The 27,847-nt window shown below is 37.9% G+C and overlaps 1 protein-coding gene across 3 annotated transcripts in view; it reads right to left on the bottom strand.

Annotated features, from left to right (window-relative positions):
- The window catches only part of COL8A1 (collagen type VIII alpha 1 chain), a 154,154-nt gene that overhangs the window by 29,159 nt on the left and 97,148 nt on the right, over positions 1-27,847 (bottom strand). For 2 of the 3 annotated variants that reach the window (XM_040484296.1, XM_040484297.1), the window contains exon 2: positions 27,067-27,186. The exons of the other annotated variant lie outside the window; for it this stretch is intronic. The gene's annotated coding sequence lies outside the window, so the exon portion shown is untranslated. The remainder of the gene's footprint in view (positions 1-27,066; positions 27,187-27,847) is intronic. 3 annotated transcript variants of the gene reach the window in all.

The raw sequence follows: 27,847 nt of genomic DNA, 5'->3' as shown, positions 1-27,847 counted from the left end.
GTTCACTGTATGTAAGAGTCTCTTTATGGTTTGTCTTCCTCTCTGTTTTTATCTTATTTTTGCTTCCCTTCCCCTATGTTCATCTGTTTTGTTTCTTAAATTCCACATACACCTGAAATGATATGATATTTATCTTTCTCTGAATGACTTATTTTGCTTAGCGTAATACACTCTAGTTTCATCCATGTTGTTTCAAATGGCAAGATTTCATTTTTTTTGATGGCCGAGTAATACACACACACACACACACACACACACACACACACACACACATATATACACACACACACACATACATGTGTGTGTGTATATATCTATCTATCTATCTATCTATATATATATATCTTCTTTATCCATTCATCAGTTCATGGACATTTGAGCTCTTTCCATAATTTGGCTATTGTTGACAGTGCTGCTATATTCTCTAAAAGAAGTTATTATCCCATGAGGAAACTATGGGTAGGAATGGATGGCTGGGAAGATTGAAAGTTTCTGAAGGTGTGGCCCTTCAGGGGGAACACCTATGGGCAGTAAGAGGCTCTAGGCAATGAGAAAGGTAAGGACAGTGGTCTGGAGACTGCACCAGGCTAGGTCTACACTAACATTTCGTATCAGATATTCAGAAGGCAGTTTACTGGGAAATCTGACTGGCAGGCTGACTGGCGGGATGGTGTGAGGCGCATCTTGGTAGGGAACAGGGCAGTTACCTGTACAGAATCTGCCTTTCATGGTCTGTGTGACCTTGGGCAAGTTAATTTCTCTCTCTGCGTATTACACTTGGGTGTTGTGAGGAGTACATGAAATTTTTCTCTGTACAGTGCTCTAAGCATTTTCTGGTAGCTAGTGATCTGTAAATGTCAGCCCTTGGTGAGCGACTGCCCAAACCAGCAGAAGGTCCCCCTCTGCCATCAGCAGATTACAAGCACTGAGTCTCATATGGTCACTTAGGAACATGTAGAATCAGACCAGGTGTTATGGTGCTTGACTGTGGGGACAGTTACACACAAAAAAAAGAAAGTCTCTTTTGAAGTTCAGCTTTTGTAGTTTGGGTTTGTGAGGTCCCCATATCCAGGACTGAAGGACTTTTTGGGTGAAAGAAACTTCATTTTTTTTTTTTTTTTTAGACATCATCACTATTTTTTTTTATTTATATATGAAATTAATTGTCAAATTCGTTTCCATACAACACCCAGTGCTCATCCCAAAAGGTGCCCTCCTCAATACCCATCACCCACCCTCTCCTCCCTCCCACCCCCCATCAACCCTCAGTTTGCTCTCAGTTCTCAACAGTCTCTTATGCTTTGGCTCTCTCCCACTCTAACCTCTTTTTTTTTTTTTCCTTCCCCTCCCCCATGGGTTCCTGTTAAGTTTCTCAGGATCCACATAAGAGTGAAACCATATGGTATCTGTCTTTCTCTGTATGGCTTATTTCACTTAGCATCACACTCTCCAGTTCCATCCACATTGCTACAAAAGGCCATATTTCATTTTTTCTCATTGCCACGTAGTATTCCATAGTGTATATAAACCACAATTTCTTTATCCATTCATCAGTTGATGGACATTTAGGCTCTTTCCATAATTTGGCTATTGTTGAGAGTGCTGCTATGAACATTGGGGTACAAGTGCCCCTATGCATCAGTACTCCTGTGTCCCTTGGATAAATTCCTAGCAGTGCTATTGCTGGGTCATAGGGTAAGTCTATTTTTAATTTTCTGAGGAACCTCCACACTGCTTTCCAGAGCGGCTGCACCAATTTGCATGGGTGAAAGAAACTTCAAATTCCTTGCAAAAGCAACTTTAAGTTGCTCTTACAACTCAATTAATTTACCTTAATGTCACCAATCATTTTTTTAGTTTGAAAAAAGTAAGATTTTAAACTATTTGCAATAGTTTATCTCATTTGAAATGAGATTGGTTATGTGCCCATCTCAACCAAATTTTCATCATGTGCTAATGAGTTTCACAGCATTTTACAGTTTATGACAATCTCCTTACATCACATTCAAAAGAAGAATGTGGCAATATTCTTTTCACAGGTCCTAGAATTTAAATCATTTTTGTAGTGTTGGTTTCTCATGCTTACTGATTCTGAGAAATGTATCTTATGATTACCATTAGTATTATCTTTACTTTTCACTCCTTTATTTTGGGACATTTCCTTTGTCTTTTGAAAGATCATGTACTCTATTACTTTGCACATCATGATTTAAGGCCCAGTGGCAGAATGCATTATGTGTTGATTTGCTTTGTGATGATCAACTGAAATGGCAATGATGGGCTGCAATACAGTTGGGCTGGAGCAAAATGTTAATCCTAATGAAATGTGACCTTATAAAAGGAACACTCCTAATCCTCTCCAGGATTGAGCCAGGTCATCATGGGTCAGTGGGGGGTATCTGAGGTCCGTCTTTCTTTCCTTCTCTTTCTCTTTCTTTCTTTCTTTCTCTCTCTCTCTTTCTTTCTTTCCCTTTTCTTCCCTTTCAAAAAAACATGTTGGGTCTACCAACTGTTACCAAGAGAATTATTAAAAATCTTGTCAGCTCACAGTTATTGCTATTCCTAAAGAAAAGATAAATGTATGTATTTTTAAATCTGGACATATGAAGGTTTAAAAAATATTGTTGTAGAGTTCTCCTGGCTACTTTTCCTTAGCTCTTTTCCAAGTTTTGGGCTGGAGAAACTTGAAAATGTCTCTGTGCCAAAGTCAAATATTAAATGAAAACCTTGTGTCTGAACAACTCCAGGATTAATAAACTGTGGCAAAATAGGTAAATTCCCAAATCATCAGAGAAAAACATCTCCGAAAGGAATGAGGTTGTATCTTAAGTGTCACATCCTGAGCTATGGGATAAAACTCCCAGGAAAAAGATGGACCGTGGATTGTTTTAGGCTTGGAGGATGCAGCATCTCTTTAAGGGCTTCGTGGTACTACACTTATTGTTAAGCTAGTGCACACACACACACACACACACACACACAAATATTTGAAAGCACCAAAGCAGTTAATGTTTGCATAAACATGCAATGCAGTGCTATAAGAGGGTTTTCCTCCCCTAGAGGACATCATCTTTAATCATCAGTAGCACTGGCTTCCAAAAGTTGAATCCAATTATTATGGTGAGTATTAATTTTAATAGCAGCACATTTTCCCTTGAGATTCATTATCTTTCTCAAGAAAAACACTAGAGAAAAATGAAATACTGTTGAAGGATTATACAATGAACCGGGAATATAAAAAGTTTAATTTTCACTTCTAGGTTAATTCTAGTGATCCTTTGCTTCCTAGCCTTGAATTCACGGACTGGTTGAGCTGTTTAAGTTTCAGTTTTTCCTTATTAAATGACTTGCATTAATTGGGGAACATGTGCTGACAAGCAGCCTGTGAAGTAGAGACAGTCTGTGGGCTGGGAAGCCCGGGCTACCCGAATTTGGATCCTGGCTCTGCCATTTATGAGGTGTGTAACCTTTGGAACCTCCATTTCCTAGCTTAGAAAATGAGACTAATCATCTTTATCAGGATATTATTTGATAACAAATGACTGATAGTTAACTGAAAACTAGCAGAAACTCAATAAAGGGTAGCTATTATAATAAACATTATATAGTTACATTCTTGCTATTACTATAATTCCAGGAGCCAATAGGATATTAATATATTTTTTTACCAACCAATTCTGGTACCTTAGACATATTCATAAACAAAACCATCCTTAAAAGAAATAATCTGATCTGGGTTTGCTGAACTAGCATCTGATATATAAATTCTTGCGTCGAATGATGTTTGGAACACTCTCCTGAAAGAAACATTTGATCTTGATGCTTTTGAGTAGGCTTCAGAAGAGAAATCTGTTGTGTTGGAGAAGAGAAAGGTATTGAGGATATCTAGTAGAAATAAAATGAAATGTTAATAATTTAGGAAAAACTATAATAGGCCAGTGAGACTACGTGGAGAAATATACAACGAAATAGGAGGAAGCTATGAAATGTTAACATTCTTAGAGTGGAATCCAAGAACATAGATATGACCGAAAGGATTTAAAGTATCAACTGTACATTACTCTGGTTACCTTGTCAGCTGGAACCCCCTGACTCATGCTAATGATATTATTTAATAAAGAAACCCACATGCCAGTGAAGTAAACAACAACTAGATGTAGTACAATAAGTGCTCAAGCTTCATCTTGAATAATGGCCTCGGAAGGAGTTTAGGAAGAATTTGTACAGCAAAGGTTAAAATTAAGAGGGAAGGAATTTGGGCTCCAAAAAGGATTTAAACTGGTGTGTATGCTTTGGAACATCTTGGATATTACTGCCCTGCTATAATTCCCTCTGGCTTCATTGCGGAGAATGTCAACAAAACAGTACATGCTTGTGGATTCCCATTGCATTGTTTGTCCCCCTAGCTACCTTTTGCTAAATGGGATGTTGGTCTGGCAATAGTGTGTTTGTTGGTGTGTGTTCGAGCACCTGTAGCTGACTGAAGCTAAGATTGACGTCCCTGCTCCTTGTATTCTCATAAAGGTGCAGCCTGCTCACAGGAGAGAGGAGGATAATGAGCCAGGTGCTTCTGTGAGCCATAGTTTCATGGCATAATTTATTACTTGCCTACACTCGGTGTAACGCAGCAGGAATTAGATTCTGTTATTCCTGGTTGAATTCTATTCATTGTTATTAATAATAACTATTCTCTAATAACCATAAAGAGAAGATATCATTAACTGCTTTATCAATCCCTTTAAAATATAACTATTTTACTTGTTAAAAGATATATTTGTGTTTAAATTATGGAATGACTTGGTATAACAGCTAGCATTCATGGAGGACTTACCACATGCCAGGGAGTACTGAAAGCACATTATATTGATTAATTCATTTAATCACCTTGTGTTGACTGAGTTACTTAATCTTCAGAAAACCCCCCCCCTGAAAAGGAGGCTGTTATCATAATTATTCCTATTTACCTATGAGGAAACTGAGGCACAGTGGGTTTAAATAACATGTCAACAGTCCCATAGCCAGCAAGTAGCAAGAATGGAATTTGAATTCAGGGAGGTTGCCTCCAGGGTCTAGGCACTTAACTACTACGCCATATCACCTCTTTGAATCATAATTTTGAATATAGAATAGATTCTGGCATATATATATACACTTTCCATATTCACTCTCACCTGCAATGACTGAATTAGGAATTTTTATACAATTGTTGTTCTGCTCTTTATATATTCATTGGCCTGCCAGATTAAAATTCAGGGTTATTGAAGAATAGAATAAAACCTCATTTTTTCCCAAAGTTTCTGAACACCTCTCTCATGTAAAGAACTCTAATAGGAACTGGAAATAAAGAAAAATAAGACACAACCCCTAATCATTTGGGAATCTTAAAGGCAAGAGAATAAGTAAATTCTCATATATAAGTTCCTTTTCATTTTTTTTTATTTTTTAAATGTTATTTATTTAAAAAAATTTTTTTTAACGTTTATTTATTTTTGAGACAGAGAGAGACAGAGCATGAATGGGGGAGGGTCAGAGAGAGAGGGAGACACAGAACTGGAAGCAGGCTCCAGGCTCTGAGCCATCAGCCCAGAGCCCGACGCGGGGCTCGAACTCACAGACTGTGAGATCGTGACCTGAGCTGAAGTCGGATGCCCAACTGACTGAGCCACCCAGGCGCCCCTAAATGTTATTTATTTTTGAGAGAGAGAGAGAGAGAGAGACAGAGCACAAGTGGAGGAGGGGTCGAGAGAGAGGGAGACACAGAATCCGAAGCAGGCTCCAGGCTCTGAGCTGTTAGCACAGAACCTGATGTGGGGCTGGAACTCACAAACCAGGAGATCATGACCTGAGCCTAAGTCAGACACTCAACTGACTGAGCCATCCAGGCGCCCCTAAAGTTCCTCTTTAAAAAGTCCAGTTAGAGGGGCACCTGGGTGGGTTGGTCAGCTGAGCATCTGACTCTTGATTTTTGCTCAGGTCACGATCTCGGCTCAGGTGATGATCTCCCAGTTTGTGGTATTGAGCCCCACATCATGGGGCTCTGTGCTGACAGTAGGGAGCCTGCTGGGGATTCTCCCTCTCTCTCTGCCCCTCCCCAACTTGTACTATCTGTCTCTCAAAACAAATAAATAAACATTTAAAAAAATAAAAATAAAAAGGCCAGTGAGATGTTGAGAGAATTTGGGGGATGTTATGGTTTCTGTAGCCTCTGGTGGGTAACGCCCATTGGAACTTAGAAGAGGGAAACTGTCCTTATCCCTCAGGAAATGAAAAGTTCAGGTCAGCCAAAGAGATAACTGATCTTCCAGGTCAAACCTTCAGCTACTAGGGGCAAAAGCACATTTATTTGGAGAAGCAAGGCAGAGTGGAAGGTGACCAGTGACTGAGCTGGTGAGTCTCTGGATGGTAGATCATCTCAAGGAGCAGTAGAACATGTTGCTGAATGCAGACTCTAGGATCCCTCTGTGTTCAGATCTAAGCTCTGAACCTCCTGCAAGACCTTAGGCAAGGTTTTGTTTTTTTCTTAATCTTCTTATGCCTCAATTTCCTCATCTATAAAGTGAGAATAATAATAAAAATGCCAACCTCACAGGGTTTTTGTGCAGGTTAAATAAGTAAGACTGATTAGGGGCTTAGAAAGGTATCTAGCACAGGGTAAGTAGGATGTAAGTATTAGCTGTTTTTATTTTGCTATCATCACTGATAGAGGTAGGAGCCAGTCCAGGGGATCAGATGGGCAGGAGGAGCATAGCCTACCTCACTTGGAACAAATGTAAACCCAAGGAACCCATTCTTCTCTCCCTCCCATTTCCCAGAGTACATTTCTCTGATTCTTGCTTGTTTCATCTTCTAAAGAAATGTATGACAATATGAAATATGTGTGTATACTCCCTCCTCTTAATTGAAGTTATTTCCATGTTAGATGATAATTCATGGTTAATGATGTCACCTTTCAAATATTTAACAGATTCTGTTTCTTCATTGGCCTTGGACCATGGAAACTGGAGCAGGAAATCAGATGACTGCACTTGCAATTCAAAGAGCAAATTGCATAATCTTCAGTGATATTGAGGTACAAATGCTTTGCCATATGTGAAACTATGGCTCTTGAGCATCTAGTTCTAAATCTTCTTCTGAGATGCCTTTCACTCTTACTTGGAAGCTATGGATGAAAAACATCCAGTAAATGAAGTTAATTCTCACTTAGCCATTACAATGAGCAGACACTAAGTATCAGATAGGGCCAACAGGTGCCTCTGCTCTGACCTTCCTGAAAATGTGCCTCCTCCAACTGCCACGAGTAAGGAGCCAAGGGATTGTGCTGTCCAGAGCTCACACTCTTCTAGACCTGCTCTGGATATGCAAGACCTAAGAATTCTCTACCCAGATGATCTTGAGCTTTTTCCAGTGACTGCAGAGGCTTTTTCTTAGGGTTCACCCTCCTAAGATGGACTATCCCTTGGGTGTGCAACCTCTGGGTCCAACATGAAGCCAGGAAGTAGATTTTTGTTAGGGACTGTGGATGGAGCTGGCTGTACGATAGGGTGTTCACATGCATGGTTGTGAAACCTGCATGGCCTATGGTCCATAGTCTATTACCGGAGCTGGAGGTGGGAACAAATGAACTGGTGGTAGGCTGATCTCCCTAAGCCTCTGCATTCCGGTGTTGCACTTCAAGGAGTCTGAGAATTCTAAATTTGGACGTGGCCTTCTGGGTTATTAGAAATGTATATTTGCCAAGGCAGAGGAATAAAACATAAACTAGCAGTTGGCTTGATTCATAACTTTTAAAGATTTAAATGTATGGAAAGTGGGCCTCCATTTGTACTTTTGCCCAAATTATCACAAATATGAGAGGTGGGCCTCATTAACATAGATACACATAAAATATCCTATGTCCATGATGTTCTTTACTGACAAAGAAGTGGCCAAGAAACAGCAGACAGTTCAAAAGGAAGAGCCGAGAAGAACTAACAAAATACCGTGGATGACTATTCATTACTATTTTTATTCTTTCTTTGTTTTGCAAATGAGATTTCTAGAAAGGAAAGTATGATCATAATTAATAAATCAAAACCAATAATGGGACAGTTTCACTGGAAGAAAAAGTAGAGGAAAGCAGGGGGAAAATCCCCAGACATTGGTTGTATCTGCTCTCTGTCAGCCAAAGCTTGGTGTCTGAAAATTATTGCTGGGATATCTGGAATTCTTAACAAAAGTTCCAGGAAACCTGGGGGCTTCTGGACAGCATATGTGAAGTCAAGAGGAAAGAAATATTTCATCTTCTGTGAAAGTCACAAGTACAAAGAACAAGGTGTTAACAAGGTAGCAGCTAGGTGTGGCAGGAGGAGTCTGTTTTCTTCTTCTCCTGTTTCTTATATTTTCTTTAAATGTCCGATGCCAAAGCTTATTGGAGAGAAGAGAGTACCCCTTCCTTCTTCCCTTAGAGTTCCTGGGGGAAAGTTGCATGTGCCTACTTGGCATGGTGGTACTTCTGGCATGCATTCAACTGCCAAGTACTCCTGACCTAGCAGATCCAACTTCAATACCAGCTGCCAACTTATTTCTGTACCATGCACCAGGAGGTGGAAACTAGCAACAGCTAGTGTAGAAGAAACTTAGTCTCAGACATCAGATTCTTTCCACGTGGATTTCAATCCTGAGGATCAGCTGGGGACTCCTTTGGTAAGTCCATCTAGGGGAGTGGCTAGTCAGTTAAGCGTCCGTCCGACTTCGGCTCAGGTCATGATCTTGCGGTTCCTGAGTTCGAGCCCCAAGCCCCTCACAGGGCTCTGTGCTGACAGCTCCAGCCCAGAGCCTGCTTCAGATTCTGTGTCTCCCTCGCTTTCTGCCCCTCTCCCACTCGCACTCTGTCTCTTTCTCTCTCCCAAAAACAAATAAACAGATTTTAAAAAACCATTAAAAAAATCTACCTCAGCCTCTCTGTTCACAATCATTGTGGCATCTGGCAAATCAGTAAATCTCAGTAAGCCTCAGTTTCTTTGTGTGTACTGTGAGAATAAAAACTTACCTCAGAGGGTTATTGTGAAAGTTGCCAGCACAGTGCCTGCTTTACAACAGATGCTTCCTAAAATGTTTCGGATCTTCTTTCAAATAACGCAGTACTTTAAAATTGATATACATTTATATCAAACACATACTGTGTCTTTTTTAATTTAATAATATAAGCGTGTGACTAAATTTAAAATTATTATTTAAATAAATTTAAATTATTTAAAAAGTAAACTTCTACTCTTCCCCTTCCCCAAGTTTATTCATTCATTGTCTCTACATCATGTAGGGATGTATAGTTCTGGAGAGTAAGTCTAGGAGGAGGGCCAAAATGAAACTAGAGGATGTTGTTTGATTATTTTCTGCCTGTCTTCCAAGGATCTCCTGAGTTAAAAATGCATCTGGCTTCCATTTCCTGCAGAATTTTGCTTATTTGAAATGTTCAAGAAATCAATGGATCCGACTTCAAACAGACTAGGTTTTGCTGGCTGTGTAAAAACCCAAACCCCCGTTTGTGTCACTCCCAAGTCTGGACTTCACAAGCAGCCAGCTCCTTTCGTACCTTAGTAAAGGACTTCTTTTTGGCTGCTTAGACTTTGTGCTGAGCCAAGTGTCAAGCTGGGAATTGAGGCAATAAATCTCTGTGATTCCTCATACTTGGAATTTCTCCTGTTGCTTCTGATAAGGAAATGACAGAGTCTCTCAGCTATATGTATGAACCTCGGAGAAATTTGTAATCCAAATCATGTTTTCCTCACAAAATGGAAAACAAAAAGTGCTAAACCTGGCTTTGAGTTAACCCAGATGGTTTTGAGGGCTTGGGTAGTGAACATCTTTGTTTTTGACCAGATTGCACTTGGAAATTTTTAGAATGAAAAGAAATTCCTCTTTATCTTTTAGAATATTCTGATTAAATCTTTGTCGATTGTGGGGGAGGAGGGTTGTGGCAGCAAGACTTTGCCTAGGTGAAGTCTTTGCAAAGGATCTCGGCCTTCCTGTAGTAAGAACGGATCTCACTCTCGGTTGCATCGCTTCCTCCACCCCTTCCCTCATCTACTCTGGTACTTCCAAGTTTCATACTAACCCCCAGTGACTGACTGAAATGAATGAGATTCGGGATCAGCAATTCTTCAGATATGGAATGATCTCCCCAAGATCTATCCACATTCTCTGAGATGACTAATGAAGCCAACTCAGGTCTGGCTAACTCCGTACATGATCATAGTGAAAAGATATTCCTAAAATGTCTTTCCCCAAAAAAGAGTTTTCCTTTTTTTTTTTTTTTAAGTTTGTAGTTGGTTTTGAGTATGTTCTATCCAACAACATTACCGACAACGTTCACTGTCTGGCATTTTAGTAGAAATGGTAAAAATTGCTTGGAACAAAACGCTTCATTCAGCAGCTACCCCTCAGTCCTAGCTCTTGTTTGTCTGAGACCCACACCATACACAAAGAGGAGATCATTTAGCTCCTCCATGGTCAGAATCTGCATTGATTGGCTAGCATTGATATGAGGTCAATTGGCAAGTGGCTTCTTTAAAAGGCACAATGGGTTTGAGGCATACTGTATGAGAAACCCATTTCAAAGGAGTTTCTTTCTCTCTCCTTAGTCTACAGTCAGTTTCTGATTTTGATCTGTTGGCACGGGGTAAAATCAATGATTCTGACACATTTGCCACTTGGAGTGAACTGGTATATCCATTCTTTTTACTATTGAGATGACTGGTATGAGTTTCATTGATTTAACTAGCTCTTTTGGTGTCATGCAGATACAGCTTTCTGAACTAGTAAAGCAGAGTCATTGTGTGGCCAAGAAAAACAGATTAATCTAAGAAAATCATGTACATTTGATCTTGGAATGTGTTTTCTACTTATGTTTGAAAATGGGGCTGTGTGATGTCCTAAGAGTTCATTTCAAACAAAATATTGAAGCCATAGGGGAGCCTGGGTGGCTCAGTTGGTTGGGCATCTTACTTCGGCTCAGGTCATGATCTCACAGTTCACGAGTTCAAGCCTTGTGCCAGGCTCTGTGCTGACAGCTCAGAGCCTGGAGGCTGCTTTGGATTCTGTGTCTCCCTTTCTCTCTGCCCCTCCCCTGCTCATGCTCTGTCTCTCTCTCTCTCAGAAATAAACATTAAAAAATTAAAAAAAAATATTGAAGCTATAGAGTGAGAAATCTATCCAGACTGTCCATTTTCACCTTTACTTAGTTTTCCCTTTCCCTCATGTCCATGCTATGACCTGGGGCAAGGTGGATTAGGGAATAATTTTGAGGACATTTTGGGGTTTGCTTTTTACATGTAGCCTAATAAATTCTGGAAGCTCTGAGAGAACTAAAAAATTATATAGCAAACACAACTCCTTTACTTTGCATTTATTATGGTTTTGTCAAATGTATTCATTTAACAGATATTTCTTTGGTGTCTACTGTGATTTAGGCATTGGAGATACGGTGACAGATTTTGTTTTCATGGTGCAAGACTCTTGTTTTCATGGTGTTTATATCTTAGTGGAGGGACCCATGCAATAAACCAAACCAGATAGTTTTAGATGGAGGCAAGGGCTATAGAGAAAAGGAACAGGATCTTGTGACTGGACGGGAGTGGCATTGATACAACTTTAGACAGGCAGTCCGGGTGGGGACTCTTCTGAGGAGGCAGCAGTTGAATGTAACAAAAGAGCCAGCCACATGACACTCTGGACAGTGTGCAGGCAGAGTGCCAAGCAAGTGTCAAGGCTAATAATAGTTCCTTCTTGTGAGGATTAAATGAGTTAATATGTGTAGAATACTTAGAACAGTGCCTGGCATTCATAAATGTTAACTGCTTTTCATTCATTAAAAATTCATTGAGTATCTCCCAGATTCCAGTGTCAGTGCTGGGTGCAAGGATTAAAGAGTTGCATGGAGACTCCCAACTTTCGGGTGTTCACTTCAGACTCTGGTGCGAGTGATTCTCAATCCGTGTATGATTTACAGACCATGTGCGTCTTACTCACTGGCCTTCCTTTGTCCCAATCCCCTCCCCCAACAAAGTCTAACTAGATAGACTTGGGGACCAGATCAGAAACCCACATTTTTCTACAAGCTTGCTTCCAGTTGATTTTTAGGCACACTAAAAGTAGAGAACCATGCCCTAATGGATAGAGTGTGACCAACTTGTGGTTCTCTTTAATATAGCACATGTTATAGCATTAAGGGTAAGCAATTGCTCCACTGCAGAATACTTCTTAATACTCAGTAGCTTTGCCCAGTTTATGGAGCCATAAATATCAAGGAATTATGTTTCACAATTAACATTCTGTAATGGTTAGGCCTAACTTTTTTTGTTGATCTTGAGCTGGCTGGGGATGCTGTGTGTTTTGGATAAACTTACATTTTGGCTACGGTTTGGAAGGTTTGCCTGACACTCTTAAGTGTCACTTAAAACCTGCCAAAAAAAATGGCTTTTACCTTTTAGGAAGAATGTGCCAACCAATGTTTGCCAAAGGCTCTTGTATTCTGGAAGAAATTCTACTTGTAAGTAAATTTGCCTTACTGAAATTCCTCCCTTGGGCTCCGCCATGTACCTATTTTTAAAGTGTAATGTCATCAAAAAGGGAGATGGGAAAGACTTATTTTATTATCTGTCATTGGATTTCTACTAGAGTGTATCCTGTTCATTTTCTCACTTTAGAATGACTTATATACACTTCTAAAAAAGCTTAGGTGCAAGGATCTCGAAGAAAATTTGATACAAGGACAGGTTCATGCTCATTTACTCAAGGCGGAGTGCCAATAGCCTCTAACACCCAGACTGGATCCTAGGCCAGTCTATGCTGTAGATGAGATTTCCAATACTCTCCTATAGAGGGTTTGGTCTGGGAATGGATGAATCCCATTTAATTCCTTTTTAAGTTCTTATTTTTCTCCCTTTACTCATTTCCATCCATAGCTACTCAACAGCTATGGCCAGATAGAATGATGACAATGGAAAAAAGGCTGCCCTTGAGCAGGAGGTCAGAAGTGGTAAGGGTGATTAAACTGATGTAAGCTTAAGGCAAACTTGAGTCTTGGACATGGAGCTAAGAATCTTAGAATTGAGAGGGTGGTCAAAACAAAAATCAAGTTCTGGAGCTGCAGCCTGTCAATTATTCAACCTTTTGTTTAACTCTTCAGGCTGGTAATCCCCTCACCAAAGAGTACAGAGAATAGGTGGGAAATGTAGACCACATAAAAACCATTGAAAGATAGAGATAAAGATCTGTTAATATTCAGTCAATGTCAGTGAATGATATAACTATGTAAGCAGTGAGAACTGAATTGCTACATCAGAGGAAAAGAGTGTGTTAGACAAGAATGGTTCCCTCTTGGGGTGCCTGGGTGGCTCAGTCAGTTAAGCGTCTGACTTCGGCTCAGGTCATGATCTCACTGTCCGTGAGTTTGAGCCCCGTGTTGGGCTCTGTGCTGACAGCTCAGAGCCTGGAGACTGCTTCAGATTCTGTGTCTCCCTGTCTCTCTGACCCTCCCTCGTTCATGCTCTGTCTCTCTCTGTCTCAAAAATAAATAAACATTAAAAAAAATTAAAAAAAAAAAAAGAATGGTTCCCTCTTGTCATTTTGGTTACGTTTCACCTGATAACATGGTTTTATATATATATATATATATATATATATATATACACACATATATATATACATACATACATATATACAAATACATATACATATGTATACATATATGTATATATGTATGTATATATATAAATATATATATATACACAAATATATACATATATATACAAATAGAAAGAAGAGATTCCTTTCCTTCCTTAGCTTTGATCATTTATTCAGGCTTTTGTGTATTCATTCATTCATTCAGCGAGGACTTGTTCAGTGCTAAGTATGTGCCAAGTACAGTGGCAATTGCTGGGGACACACAATAATGAAGACGGGCCCCTGTCTTTATATAGTTTATACACTATTAAATTTCGTTGCTTCTTCTTCTACACAAATGATCAGAGCTCATTAGTATCCATCAGACAAGCCAAAATGTTGAAAAGGAGCTGTTCTCTCTGTATAAGTGGGGCCTGATAAAGGAACTACATTTCCTTGGACTTTGGTGTCCCTTTTGTTTTTTCTGCATATGAATCAAAAAATTTCTGTGTCCATTTAAAAACTACTGTTTACTCAGTTTTGGCTCCATCTCAGATTTACTGGTGACTTTGGCTAAGTCTTTGTACTCCAAAAGTGTTTTCTTGCTCTTATCAATCATGCATGGGTGATGTGATGACACTGTCCCCAAACTTTTGAGGCCAGGCTCAGTACAACACAGCTGCCTGCGTGTTCAAGACTGTGGTTCCCACAAAAGAGCCACTGGCTCAAACCCAGCACATTTCTTCCCTGATTCCACTGTAACATTTCTTTCTCTAGAGTATAAATCTCAGGCCGATATTTAACATTCCTTTGAAATGAACCGTGGACTTGTACCTTGTACTTCTTGAGAGCGGGGAGAGCTATGCTTCCATTACTCATATTTATAAAACATGTCCTAAACAGAAGGCATGATTTCATAATTCTCTAGTCATGGGTCTTTGAAACTCTTTTACAAAAGAACATTTAGAAACATCACACCAGCTTAGGCTGCTTGTCTAGTTTAGAATTCTATCTCAGAGTGGGACTCCATGTGATAGCAGAGTATCATTGTTGCTATACATGGCTCATTCTTTCAAAAGTGGTAACGTAGCTTAACGATTCTTGAATTTAAAATTCTGAAATCAGATTAACTAGTGTAATTAGAAGGTTACAAGGTTTAGGAAACGAATTCTACCTCAGGCTCCCCTATTTTGGAAAATGATATTACTACTTATCTAGTTGCTCAGGCTCAAAGCTTAGGAGATATTCTTTTTTTTTTTCCCCATCAAAAATTCTGACAGTTTATGTAGCCCTTTTTTAAATTAAAAAAATTGTTTTTGGTAAATGCATAACATTTTAAATTTAAGTTTTGACGTAATCAATGATTAAATGACATTTCATGATTCACAAGATAATGTTGAAAACTAATTTTATTTCCCTAGAAAATAGTTTCTCAGAGTTACTGCAGTTTTTGAGTACAATGTGATACAGTAGATCTCTAGAATTTATTCATCTTGCATAACTGACACTTTATATGCATTTGACAGCAACTTTCCATTTCCTTCTCCCCCCAATACCTGGCAATCACCATTCTGTTTCTGCTTCTATGAACTGGACTATTTAAGATGCCTAGGAGATGTTCTTGATTTATCCTTTTCTCACTTAGCCAATATATCAACAAATTTTAGGACCTCTCCATAAAGATACATCCTGAGCCACTATTATTAAGGCACCATCATATTTTGCCCGGACTGTTGTTACAGTAGCTTAACTAGAGTTCCTGCCTCCACTCTTGGCCTGAGTCTAATCTGCCCAGAGAAACCAGAATGATGATTTAAAGATGTAGACCAGTAAAGACATCCTGTCAATACCCTCCTGTGCCTCCCTACTGAAGTTCCTATGAACTCTGAGTTGCCTCCACAGCCTGCAAGGCATGCATACTATGGCCTTGCCCTCTTCCCAGACACCATCTTGTTAGTCAATGTGCTCAGGCCAGTGGTCCCCTTGCTATTCTGGAACAAGCCCAACTGGCTCCCAGCCCTGGGACTTTCCACTCACTTCTCTTTGCTTGAACTCCCTTTCAGATCTCTACATGAATTGGCCTCCTTCAGACGTGTGAACAAATGTCACCTCTTCAGAGAGGTCTGCCCTGATCATCTGATTTAAAGCAATGCTCTCAACTCTCTTGGTCGTGGTTTTTCTTTATTACTAGACACAGTATTACATATTTATTTGTTTTCTCGTTTATTGTCTTCTCTTCAACAAGATAGAATGTAAGCTCTGAAGGTGGAATGTCATTTCTGACCTCCTTCACCCTTAAATCCCCTACACTTAAAACAGTGCCAGGCACACAGTAGATTCTCAACACATGTTCGTTGAGTGAATTAATGTAGACTTTCTACTATGCTTAGGATCTAATTAATCTTCTAATTAATCTTTTTAATTCAAAGTATCACAAGGTAGTCATTTTGTGTCAAGGTTTTATTGTTAAAAGAAACTATAATTATGGAGCAAGCATAGACTAAAAATTGGGATATATGGACCCTCAATTATTTACTTATTTTTTGAAGCTTTTTAAAATTTCTGTTTCAATTTCCTTCATTGCTCAAATAAAGTTGATAATAACACTTACCTAGCCTAATTCTGAGTTTGCTATGATCATTAAATATATGCAAATATATTTGCAAACCTTGGTTTGCAAGCATAATTCGTTCCGGAAATATGCTAGTAATGCAAAGCACTTGTGTATCAAGGCGAATTTCCCCGTAAAAAATAATGAAAACTCAGATGATTTGTTCCACAGCTCAAAAATATTCATATAAAAATGATTACAATACTGTAATATAATAGAAATAATGAAGAAAATACAAAATATAAGCAAAAATAAATTAACCTGCACTTACTTTTGAAAACCTTCATGGCTGGTGTGAGGGAGACGAGAGAGGAGGATTATTGTGTTGGATGACTTTCACTATCACTAACAGAATCACTGTTATTTATTGGCTCAAAGGAGTCTTTTTCTGCATGGGGGCCATTGTATATGCTCACACGGATGTTGAATACAGTATTAACAACTGTTATCATATACTGTATTTCATGTAACTGACAATAAGGCAGCAGAGGAAAGGGTCTCTATCTGCAGGCAGCCTGACCTAGAATGAAGCAAGCATTCCTAAGCTTACCCTTGAATGGAAAAGCAAAGGACTATCCATAGGTGCTTTGAAGCAATGAAAAATACACTAGTGCTAGTTGTGGGTATCTTCTAACTTCCTGAAAAATCACTGATTTCTGCCAAATACCATGGCCTGAGACCAAGCATCCGAACATAGGAGACAATCACCCACAATCCCGCAGTGAGAGAAAGAGAGAGAGAGAGAGAGAGAGACAGAACCATTGGCTCAGTTGTGATCATGTGGTGTTCAGCGTCACATACTACTTGTATTGCAAGACATTGCTCATTTATCAAGTTAAAATTTATTCGAAATGTTTGCTTGTCTTGCAGAACACTCACTCGCAGAACAAGTTACCGCAATCCAAGTTTTACTGTACTTGGAATGCGATAAAAATCTATTACAGTGAGATAGTGATATTTTACTTTACTATATTTTAATTATTACCCTTTATTCCTTGAGCTCTGTCTACATGTTTATTTTCCTTCATGATCAAGAATCTTTATATCAGCCTATCTTAGCATATTATACATACACAATACAAAGAAACCGTTAGTACTTTGTTTTGGTAACCATTCTGTACTGTTTGGCCTATTGAGGTAAGAAATGGTTTAGTAATGGAAGTGTTAGATAAGAAGCTAAAAGGATTAGCAGGGACCAGGTTTTTAAATCCAAGCAAATCTCTGATCACAGAATTTGAAGTGAAGGGGGTTGAACTTCAATCCACCAGCAAAGATGTGAGTTTCCTGCCCTTTGGTGAGGACTCTTGGGAGGCTGGAACAGGCAGGGATGCAGAGTTTGGGCACACAGGCAAGTGCATCCAGGAAGAGAAGTGAAGCATTGATCTACTTCACTGCAAATGCCATGAGTGTTATTATTTACTGCTAGCACTGCTGGACAGTAGATCAAAAGATCAAATCTTCTGTCTTGGCTCCTTTCCCACATGTAGGACCATTTAAGAAAAACCAAACTGATCACTGCCCATTGCTTCCACATTTCCTCTTGTGATCACACACACTGGATAACTCTTAACTCTAAAATCCAATCTGATTTTAAAGAACCCCCAAAGAATGTAAACTACATTTTTTTTTGTACTTTATAGATGAAGAAAGTGGAGCCCAGAGAGGTTGAGCAAGTTGTCCAAGGTTGCATAACAAGTTGGAAGTTGATTCTAAATTGTTGCTCTTTTTGTTGCATGACAATGTCTTTGGGTGGGTAGAAGCATTTCTTTATTTACGTCAGTTGATTTCATTTGGAAGAATCAGAAAAAACTCATTGCTTCAGTATGTATTTTATGAGTTTTTTCCCCAGATAATTGGCTTGGGCCTGATAACTATTTACAGGTAACAATTGTTTTGGTAGCTATTTTAAATTGCCAACATAAGAGAGGCTGGCTAGAGTAATCTCTCTCCAGGAGCTGTCTAGGTTCAATTGCAGCTGTACATGTTACTGGTTGGGCAGCTTCAGGCAAGTTTCTTAATTTTTTTGTACATTGTAGTTATATTTCCTTTCTGGAAAAATGGGGATAATAATTGTATCTGTCTCATTGGGTTGCTGTGTGTAACAACATATATAAAGTATTAGAGCAGTGCCTAGTACACAGTAAGTGCTGTATACATGTTTATTCGCGTAGTATCTAGATATAAATGTAAATGATGCCAGAGTACATTAGAGCTTATTCTTAGGGGTTCTCATCTTGAATATAGTTTCATAACAAAAAAGCAGTGTCCAAATGAAAGCAGCATTTCATTGTTGTTTCTAGATGCAGTAATTCAAAACCATCACTAGATGGCAATTGTAATCCATTGTGACTTGAGCAGCAGCAGGTTTCAGTGGATGGGTCAAAACCCACAATCTATTTTCTGTGCCTCGCATGCAGCACTGTGAACTCAGGCTGCCTCTTCCCCACAAGATGGGCCTTAAACAAAACTGTTTCGGTCAGCAACGTTTGCCTTCTGAGTGCTCTCCTGGGACTCACCCACAGGCTCTCAGTCCTCCTGATGGTAGCCTCACAGAAGCCTGGGTTCACTTGCCTCCATCCTACTGTGAATTTGCATTATCAGGAGTGCTCTCACCAAGGTGACTATGGGACAGTGTCACAAGATTAGAAGCTTAATTAGTGGTTCTCAAAATGTGGTCCTTCCACCTGCAGCATCAGCATCAACTGGGAACTTGTTAAAATGCAAATAACTAGTACCCCATCTCAGACCTGCTGACCAGGAATCAGTGTTTTAACAAGCCCCTCCTGATGATTCTGATATCTGCTAAAGCTTGAGAACAACTGAGATGAACCAATGTTTATCATCATATAAATGTTGGCATTGGGCGGATCCTCAGAGAATACTTTGCACAGCCTGTTCATTTTGCCGAGAAGGTAACTGAGTCCAGAGAAGTTACATGAGCTGAAGACCACAGGGTTAGGTTTGTGGCAGAACCAGGTCCCAGGGTTTCCAAGGTGCATCTCCCAGCTATTCCCACCCTTACCCAATTTTCCCCTCAAAACTAAGGTCACTAGGTACACATTCTAGACCAATCCCTACTCATGAAGGAAAACTAACTTATCTTTTTATACAGGAGTGGGTTCATTCAATTGACATGTCTACAGGGATAAAAAAAAATGGAGTGTGATGCATTTTCAGTTCTATGTGTCAGTGTGTGCGTATGTGTGCATGCATGTGTGTGTGTGCGTGCGTGCATGTGTGTGTGTGTGTGTGTGTGTGTGTGTGTGTGTGTTGGAAGTGAGGGAGGATCAAGTAAAAAAAAAGTCACATTCTCAATGGCCAGGAGAGGCATATGTACAGGGTACCCTGGGTATCAGAAGAGTGCAACTAACACAGGTGAAGCGATTAGGGAAGATACCTAAGAGGAGGAGCCTCCAGAGCTAAACTTTGGGTGATGGGTTGGAGTTCAGCAGAAGAAGCAAAGAAAGGACATTCAAAAAGAGAGATCAGCATAAGCAAGGGCATGGGGCCATGAAACTGGGGAATCACAAGAGATTGGTCTGATTGAGGGAAGTATGTATGTGGAGGAATTGTCATGTCAGAAATAATAATAATATTACTACTATTAACAATAGCTGACATTTACTGAATATTAACTGTGTATCAAGTACTGCACTAAAAATTTTTCATATACTATTAATTTAATCATCAAACAATTTTATGAGAATCTACTCCTATTCCTATTTTATAGATGACAATAGAAACACATGTATTGTTCTATTTTCCTTAAAATCAAGGGTTACTATTTCTATTTCTTGGCCAGATATTGAACTTGGAAAAAGAGCCTTGATATTTGTTCCAGAATGTATATAACGTATAGTAAATATATAATTTGAAGATGAGAGGAATATGTTTTTAATAATAAAATTTTATTATAAGCATATTTTTCATAAATGCATAAAATCAGGAGGCTTTTGACAGCCTGTCTTTTTTAACTCAAGGATTGAATGTCACATTACTTTCTGGTCTATCAGAAACTGTGGAAGTAGCCAGTTTCTCATGATAATAGATTATTTGTATCAGAAAAGTGGCAAAGAAAAGCTCATTTCAATTATTTGACTCACTGAAGAAAGGAAGCTAAGTAACGAGTGAATGATCTGGTCTGCTATCATTGGCTTTGTTATATTTTTTATTTTTGCTGTATAAGCATTCACTATGAATGTGCTTTTCACATATTATATGGATATTAGTCGATACTAGTATCTCTCCTTCCTTGTATACGAGTACCCACCACCAAACCAAAAACTCAGGTTTTAAAGTTCTCGTAGGATTTGGAATACCTAGCTGTTCCTAGGTAAGCTTCCAGAAATTCTTGGATTCTTTGTGATATTTTTCAGTGATTTCATCTTTTTTCCTGAGAAATTAATTTTTCTGCTCCTTAGTTTTCTCATCTACAAAATATTGGTATTGGATGAGATAATCTAGAAGTCTCCTTTCAGCTCTAATGGTCTGTGGATTTATGATTTAATGATTAAATGGCACACAAAGCACATTTCTGAGTTTTCTTTGTAGTAAATAGTAAAATTTCCATGAAAGAAGTTATCAAACCAAATATTTCTCCCTGAATTTTTAATTGGGATGCTTAGAATAGCTCTACATTTCCCTTTTTAGGATCACTAAGACCTTATCCAGCTCAAAGAGGTGATTATACGATATATTCCCATATGGCATTTTATACATCTCCAGGCTAAGAACTAAAGGCCAGTTTGAAGCAGATGCCACTGAAAATGATGGATGGCCAATTTGTTTCAAGGTGGAAGAGGTGCATCTTATATGATGCTCTGCTTTTCTGATTGCTGCAATAACAACTTAGAGTTCATTTTATAACCTTGATCTTTACAGTTACGTTCACAGTGGAGGCTAAACCACTGTCTCAAGAAAATCGAGAAAACCTAACTCAGTTTTCACCCTTCTTGTCTAGAGAACTTGAATAGTCCACAGTTTGCTTTACCTTGAATCAAAGGAAGTGCAATAATCCCTGAAAGGAGAACCTATGAAATGTGTTATTATTTTGAAATTTTGTGATTGAGAAGAAAATTTGCATTTCACTCCTCTGATACGATTTTTGCCTGTCTTTGATTGCAGTCAATTTTGGAGTGGATTACAAAAGTTTTTCTTTTTACTTATTATAAAAGCAATGCGTGTTTATTCTGGAATTATTACAGAAAAGTGTAAATAAAGACATAGAGACACCTAAAATTCTGCCACACACAGTTGGCTATTTCTTTTTTCTTTTTCTTTTCTTCTAGATAAGCAAGAACATTAAGAAATTGGCAACAAGTTCTACATTATATTTTGAAACCTTCTTTTAAAAATTAATATATAATTAGCTAAGTTACACAATTTTTAATCTCTACCTTCAAAGGTAACATATTACTATCTTTGTATTAAAAGTTATAAAATTCTTTAGTTTTCAGTTTTGTCATTTTCAGTGCCATTTTGATTTCAATCCCTTTCTGTTTGTTTTCATCCTCCTTTTTCTAGAATGTATTTAAGATAGTTTCAACCCACGTTCCTCTAAATGGGTATAATATATAGAAGAAAGCATACCTCTGAAATTCATATCACATTGTTTTGGAGGCTTTGTTATTTTTTGTTTTGTTTTTAAAGTTTATGTATGTATGTATGTTTGTATGTATGCATGTATGTATTTTGAGAGAGAGAGCACAAGAGAGTGAGCGCAGGTGGGGGAGGGGCAGAGAGAGAGAGGGAGAGAAAGAGAATCCCAAGCAGGCTCCTCATTGCCATCGTGGAGACTGACTCTGCATGAACTCATGAACTCATGAACTCGTTAACTGACTGAGCCACTCAGGCGCCCCTGTTTTTTGTTTCTAACATGAAACCTTTGCATTATAAACAATAGACAAGCTTCAATACCTGCCCACAGAGCCATAAACATTTCTGTTAGGAACATATCGTAACATAAGTAAGGTAACAATTTTATTGCTGCCTTTAGAAAGTGAACAGTAACTCCTCCTTCATATCATCTTATTTATAAGTATGTATTTTTCAAAAACATGTTCACAAGCCTACCAACTTGTGTACTCTTTGAGGGCAGAGCTCTGGTCTTATTATCCGATACGCCTTCAATGTCTAAAACTGTTCCTGATCCATTGTGTTTGCTGGATAAACATTTGTGGGGTTGAAATGAATTAAATGGAATCAATTCCAAATATTTTAATACTTTTGTGATAGGTTGCATTGTGATTTCAAATAGCATTGCAGTAAAAAGCAGCAATGGTTAAGAGTTTAGCTTCTGCTCCCTTTTGCTAATTTTCAAATCACCAAATGAGATAATCTTGGTTTCACTCTCAGCATTGTGCTGAGTGCACATAATCAATGCCAAGTAGATGTTAACTTTCAGTGATTTGGGCTATTTTTTTACTGTAATATATACTTTTCTCCCTAATAAGAACCCGTTTTTTCCTGAGGACTTTCTGTTAGATTTTTCAAAATGGGAATAAGCTACTTCTTTAGGGATTATATATAAAATGTCTTAAAGAGTTGGTAGGGGGAATAAAATATACTATATTTTATACTAAATGTATATATAATTACTATTTTACATTGCCTATATCACCTAATACTCCAATGTCTCATTCACTCATAATATTTAATGGGAACATATTTTAAAATAAAGTGTGTTACAGAGTCATAAATATAATTTATAGTTCTTTCCATGGTACTTTTACTCCAAGCCTTTTAAGCATCCAGCAAGTCTAACATGACCCTTTTCAATGAATGAGCAATTTGAGGCATCAACTAATGAAGTCTGGTTTTTCCCCTGTATGTGGAAGATATATGAAAATGATCAAATCATTGATGTGAATCTGCATTGCTCTAACTCTGGCAGAATATTTGGAAATTTGTCTCAACCACAACAAGACAGGTGCAAAAACAAGCCTAGTACTGTGAAAACTCTGAACAATGGAATTCTCTAGTCCAGCTCTGTCCAACAGAAACAATGCGAGCCATTCAAACATCAGAAACAATGAGAAACATGTATTACTTCACATTTTCTAGTAGCCACATTAAAAAATTTTAAAAGAAACAGGTGAGATTAATTTAATGTTTTATTTAACTCAAGATATCCCAAATATTATCATTTTAATGTGCACTCAATATAAAGAGTATTGAGATTTTCCATTCTTTTTTTCTTTTTTCATTCAAAGTCTTAGAAATCCCACATGTATCTTACACTCATAATACATCCCAACTGGGATTAGCCACATTTCAAGCACTCAATCACCACCTGTGGCTCATGGCTACCATAGTGGGCAGTGCTGCTCCTGTAATTTCAGCTTTGGAGGCACCAGAGGGCGGCAGTGTGGTGCAGAGGTAAAAAGACAAAGACCAGCTTGGAATCGTGTGCCTGTTCCTGGCTGTGACATTGGATATTGAAGTGACTGTGAACAAGTGATTTAGTGTCTCTGGGTCTCAAATTTCTACTTTCTGTAATGGAGGTTGTTAATAATTGCCATACTCCTCATAGGAGGCTGGGTGGAGATTAAATAAGATATTGTATGTGAAAGTGCTCTGTTAGATCATAAAGCACCATACATATGTAAGGCATTATTATTCCTGTTATTGTAGATTTACTCTCATGACTTGCCCAAGGCCACATTCCCAGTTGGTAGGAGAATCAAGGATAGAATCTGGGGCTTCTGATTTCCAGCCATCTGCTTCAACTAAAGGCTGTTTGTACCAAGCTAACTTTAAGAAACAAAACAAAACAAAACAAACCCCAAGCCTTTTTTATTAAAAAAAAAAAAAAAAAAAAGGAAGAGGGTGTCAGTAAGAAGTAAATCCATATTAAATAGGGTCTTATTGACTACTGTTATAATGCTCTGAAGTTAAAATTAAACATACAGGATATTTATATACTTATAAATCAAAATTACGACCGTTAAGGATTGGACTTTATTGCTGTCATATAACATAAACCCCCACATTCTTCAATGTTTCAAACAACTTCTAAATTGAACTGTGGTTTCCCCACTCGATTTATCTCCCAAATATAGTACAACCACAAGAAAGCCCTTCTGTAGTGGGCCTGATTAATAAAACAGATATGGATCAATTCAGCACGTTTTCCATGGATATTTTTGGTTACAGATGTAGCTCATTAATTCTCATGTGTGAGACACCTTGCTAGTGTGAATCCAAGAGACACATTAATCTCTAAACAAAAGTGTGAATAATTCAGTTCACTTCATACTATTAAAGTGCTTACTGTGTGTAAGGCACATCAGGTATTTCAATGAGTGAAAGGAGTTTATTTCTATGATAATTGTCACTTAGAGATATTTATTATTTAACTTGAAGAAAATATGGAAATTACCTACCAAAATGTCTATGACATATGATTCAGTAATCTATATTTTCAGAAAGTGAAAAGATGATCTGAAGGATAAATCCTGATTACTTAAAAATAATTTTAAGGGGTGCCTGGATGGCTTAGTCGGTTAGGCGTCCAACGTGATTTTGGTTCAGGTCATAATCTCACAGTTTCTACTGGGCTCTGAGCTGACCCTGCAGAGCCTGCTTGGGACTCTCTCTCTTTCTCTCTGCGCCCCTCCCCTGCTCGTGCTCTCTCTGTCTCTCTCAAAATAAGCAAACTTAAACAAATTAAAAAAAAAACAGACACAAAAATATTTTTAAAAGTGACATTCTTTACCTTTGAAGGGCACACAGCAGATTAGCTCTCACGATTTCCATTTTTCTAACTGGAAGTCAATTGTGGTTTTCATATTTACACTTTTTTGGTTATTTTCTACATTCCTTTCAAATGAATTTCTTCATAGAACTTTAAAACCACACAAAATATTTAGAGCTTTATACTATGTGAAATTAGGCGCAAACCAAGTTCATTTTCACTAAGAAGAGACACAAAGTTCTTTATTGTTTTTTCTGTCAAAATTCCTTCTTAAAAAGAGTTTCAACTGGTTATTTTTATTAGAAAACTATCATATATAAGCTTCAAGTCTGCTGACTTGATGACTGTGCTGAATAAATGTAGTTTCTATTTTCATTTGCTGAATCATTGCTGTTGACGATTGAATGAAATCATTTTTTGCGTAACCTTTACATTTTATTGCTTTTGCACCCTAGTTTAAAAACAAAGCTTAATTTTTAAAAAGTTCAATAAAGTGTATTTTTGATATTTCCACTATAACTTTACAAGCAATTCCTCTCTTTTGCCCTATAATAACCACCTCCTGCATTTTTATGGTTTAGTTTTACATTATTATTGTAATTTTTTACTGGGTGAGCCCATCAATGTCCTTGGCAGCAAGATTTTGTTACAAGAAATCCAGAAGCTGAGACTGTAGTTGATTGCAACAATTATAAAATTTCTCTGGATTGAGTTCAGAGCCTTACCCTGACATTATGAATGTAACAGAGTCATACCTCCTTCATCAGCTTTTCCAAAATACACGATTGGTTTCAGTCCTATAAGCTGTTGCTTAAACGAACATATATTTTTTATTCAATGGTTTTGCATTATAAATATTTCATTTGATTAACATCTGGCTTTGATGGAATCCAGCCAAAATAATTAGAGGTACCTGTAGTAAAAATATGATACCTAAGGAAAATCATTAATGTACTTGCATTTCTTCAAAAATTCTGAATGAATTCATTCTAGACAGGATGTGGTCATGTGGCATTAAGGCCAGATGCTGTGATTTTTCTTTTTGTTCAAGTACACCTTGAGCACAATGTAAGAATCTGAGGAATCTCAACTATTTACTCTTTAAATGACTAAATAAAATTAAATAGACTATGAAAAGTCATTGTACTATTGAATATTAGGAAATAATGAGTTGGGTGTCCAAAAGTCACACTTAAGACCAGGCAATGGTAATAAGCATAGGATGGCTGGGGATACTATGAGATAATGTCTACTCTTCAGAAATGAATGGTATTTTTCTTTCCAACTGAAGTTCAAAAGCTAATGATGTGCTTTATATTTTAATTGCTTCTACTAAGTGATGAATTAAGGGATAAGAAGTACTGGCATGCTGTTGTTTTTAAATTGTGGATATATCAATACTGAATATGAATAAAACTGTACTTGATATATCACGCTCTGTTTCATAGATCCTAGATTGTTGTTAGGAAAATTTAGTATATGTCACTTCAGTCATCTGAAAGGAATCATTTATTCATTACAGCTCATAACTTAAAACTATAAAGTATCAGCCAGAAAAAAAAAACACAAAAACAAACTTGGCCCAATTAAGAGTAATTCGATAATGGTAGGAAAGCACATACAGACATGATGGGAGATGATAAGATTATTTTAATTTTCCCATTTGCACTGGAATTATTTATTTTACAAATCTCCAGATCTTTTATTACTTAAAACCCTCTGCTGAATCATGAAAAGAAGCTTAAGTTAGCAATTTTCCTCTGCAAAATCTAGCTGCTAGCATCTGGTGAACACTTGGATACCCAGTCAGGTCCTATGGAAATAATTATTTTAAGACTGTATTCAACATGCCTGGGCTTAAAAATCAGCTAGAATCAGACTCTGCACATGTATTTTACCCTGGGGGATTTTAAAGGCTGGCATTAGTAGCCGTGGTCTCAAGGCTCTTGCAGCAGTGAAGACGGGGATGGGACACAGGACCTGCAGGCAGGCCGGATACACCCCAGTTATGCCAACCGCCCCTGTGTTCCCGGACAGCAACATCCTTCCGTCTGCACTTGGCCCATGGACCACCCAGGGACGGGCCACTGCACTGCCCTCCATTGCTTCTCACACTTACATTGAGACTTGGCCGGCCTGAGGAACCGAGAACCAGTGTCCTTTCTTGTGCCTTCCTGTGGCACTCCTGGGGCTGATTTCTGTCTCTTTACTAGATGCTGCTTCACTTCCTGAACAGCTTCTGAGGTAGAGAAAAGAGGATGCTTTTACTCAAATGGGAGACAACAAGAAGCTGAATCATTATCAAAGTATATTGTTTTGGGATCAAAGGTGAAATTATATAATAGGGATGTATAAATACACACTTCAATAAAAAATTGCTGTTATTTACCAGAATGTAAGTGAACTGTTAGGAGATATTAGGGATCCTTGTATACAGACTAGAAGAGAATAATTTTTTGTGTTTCTATGTATGCAAATATGCACTTATTTATTTTAACACATATAGTATATAGAATTTTTGTCCAGATAAGCAATCTATTGTATATTTTTATTGTTTTTCATGGTTATATTATGTGTTAAGTTCTCATTAATTTAATTCCCATTGATACACATTTGAGATAATTTAGAAAGGATTTGGCATTTGCTATAGAGGAAGAAAATTTATGAGGAAGTAATGCCTGAGGGAGAAAAGTTAGATTTACTTAAGAAAATTAAACTTTTCCAGCAACACATTTCTATCTAATTTGCATAGAACAGTATTTGAGTTAGAAATTATTCTTTGTTGGGATGAGCACTGGGTGTTGTATGGAAACCAATTTGACAATAAATTTCATATATAAATAAAAATAAAAAAAAGAAACATAAAAAAAAAGAAATTATTCTTTGTTATTTATCAAGTC

Source organism: Herpailurus yagouaroundi, unplaced genomic scaffold, assembly GCF_014898765.1.
Source record: "Herpailurus yagouaroundi ecotype Mexico unplaced genomic scaffold, PumYag 162, whole genome shotgun sequence".
Taxonomy (NCBI): Eukaryota; Metazoa; Chordata; class Mammalia; order Carnivora; family Felidae; genus Herpailurus; species Herpailurus yagouaroundi.
This window is presented reverse-complemented; position numbering and strand designations above follow the sequence as displayed.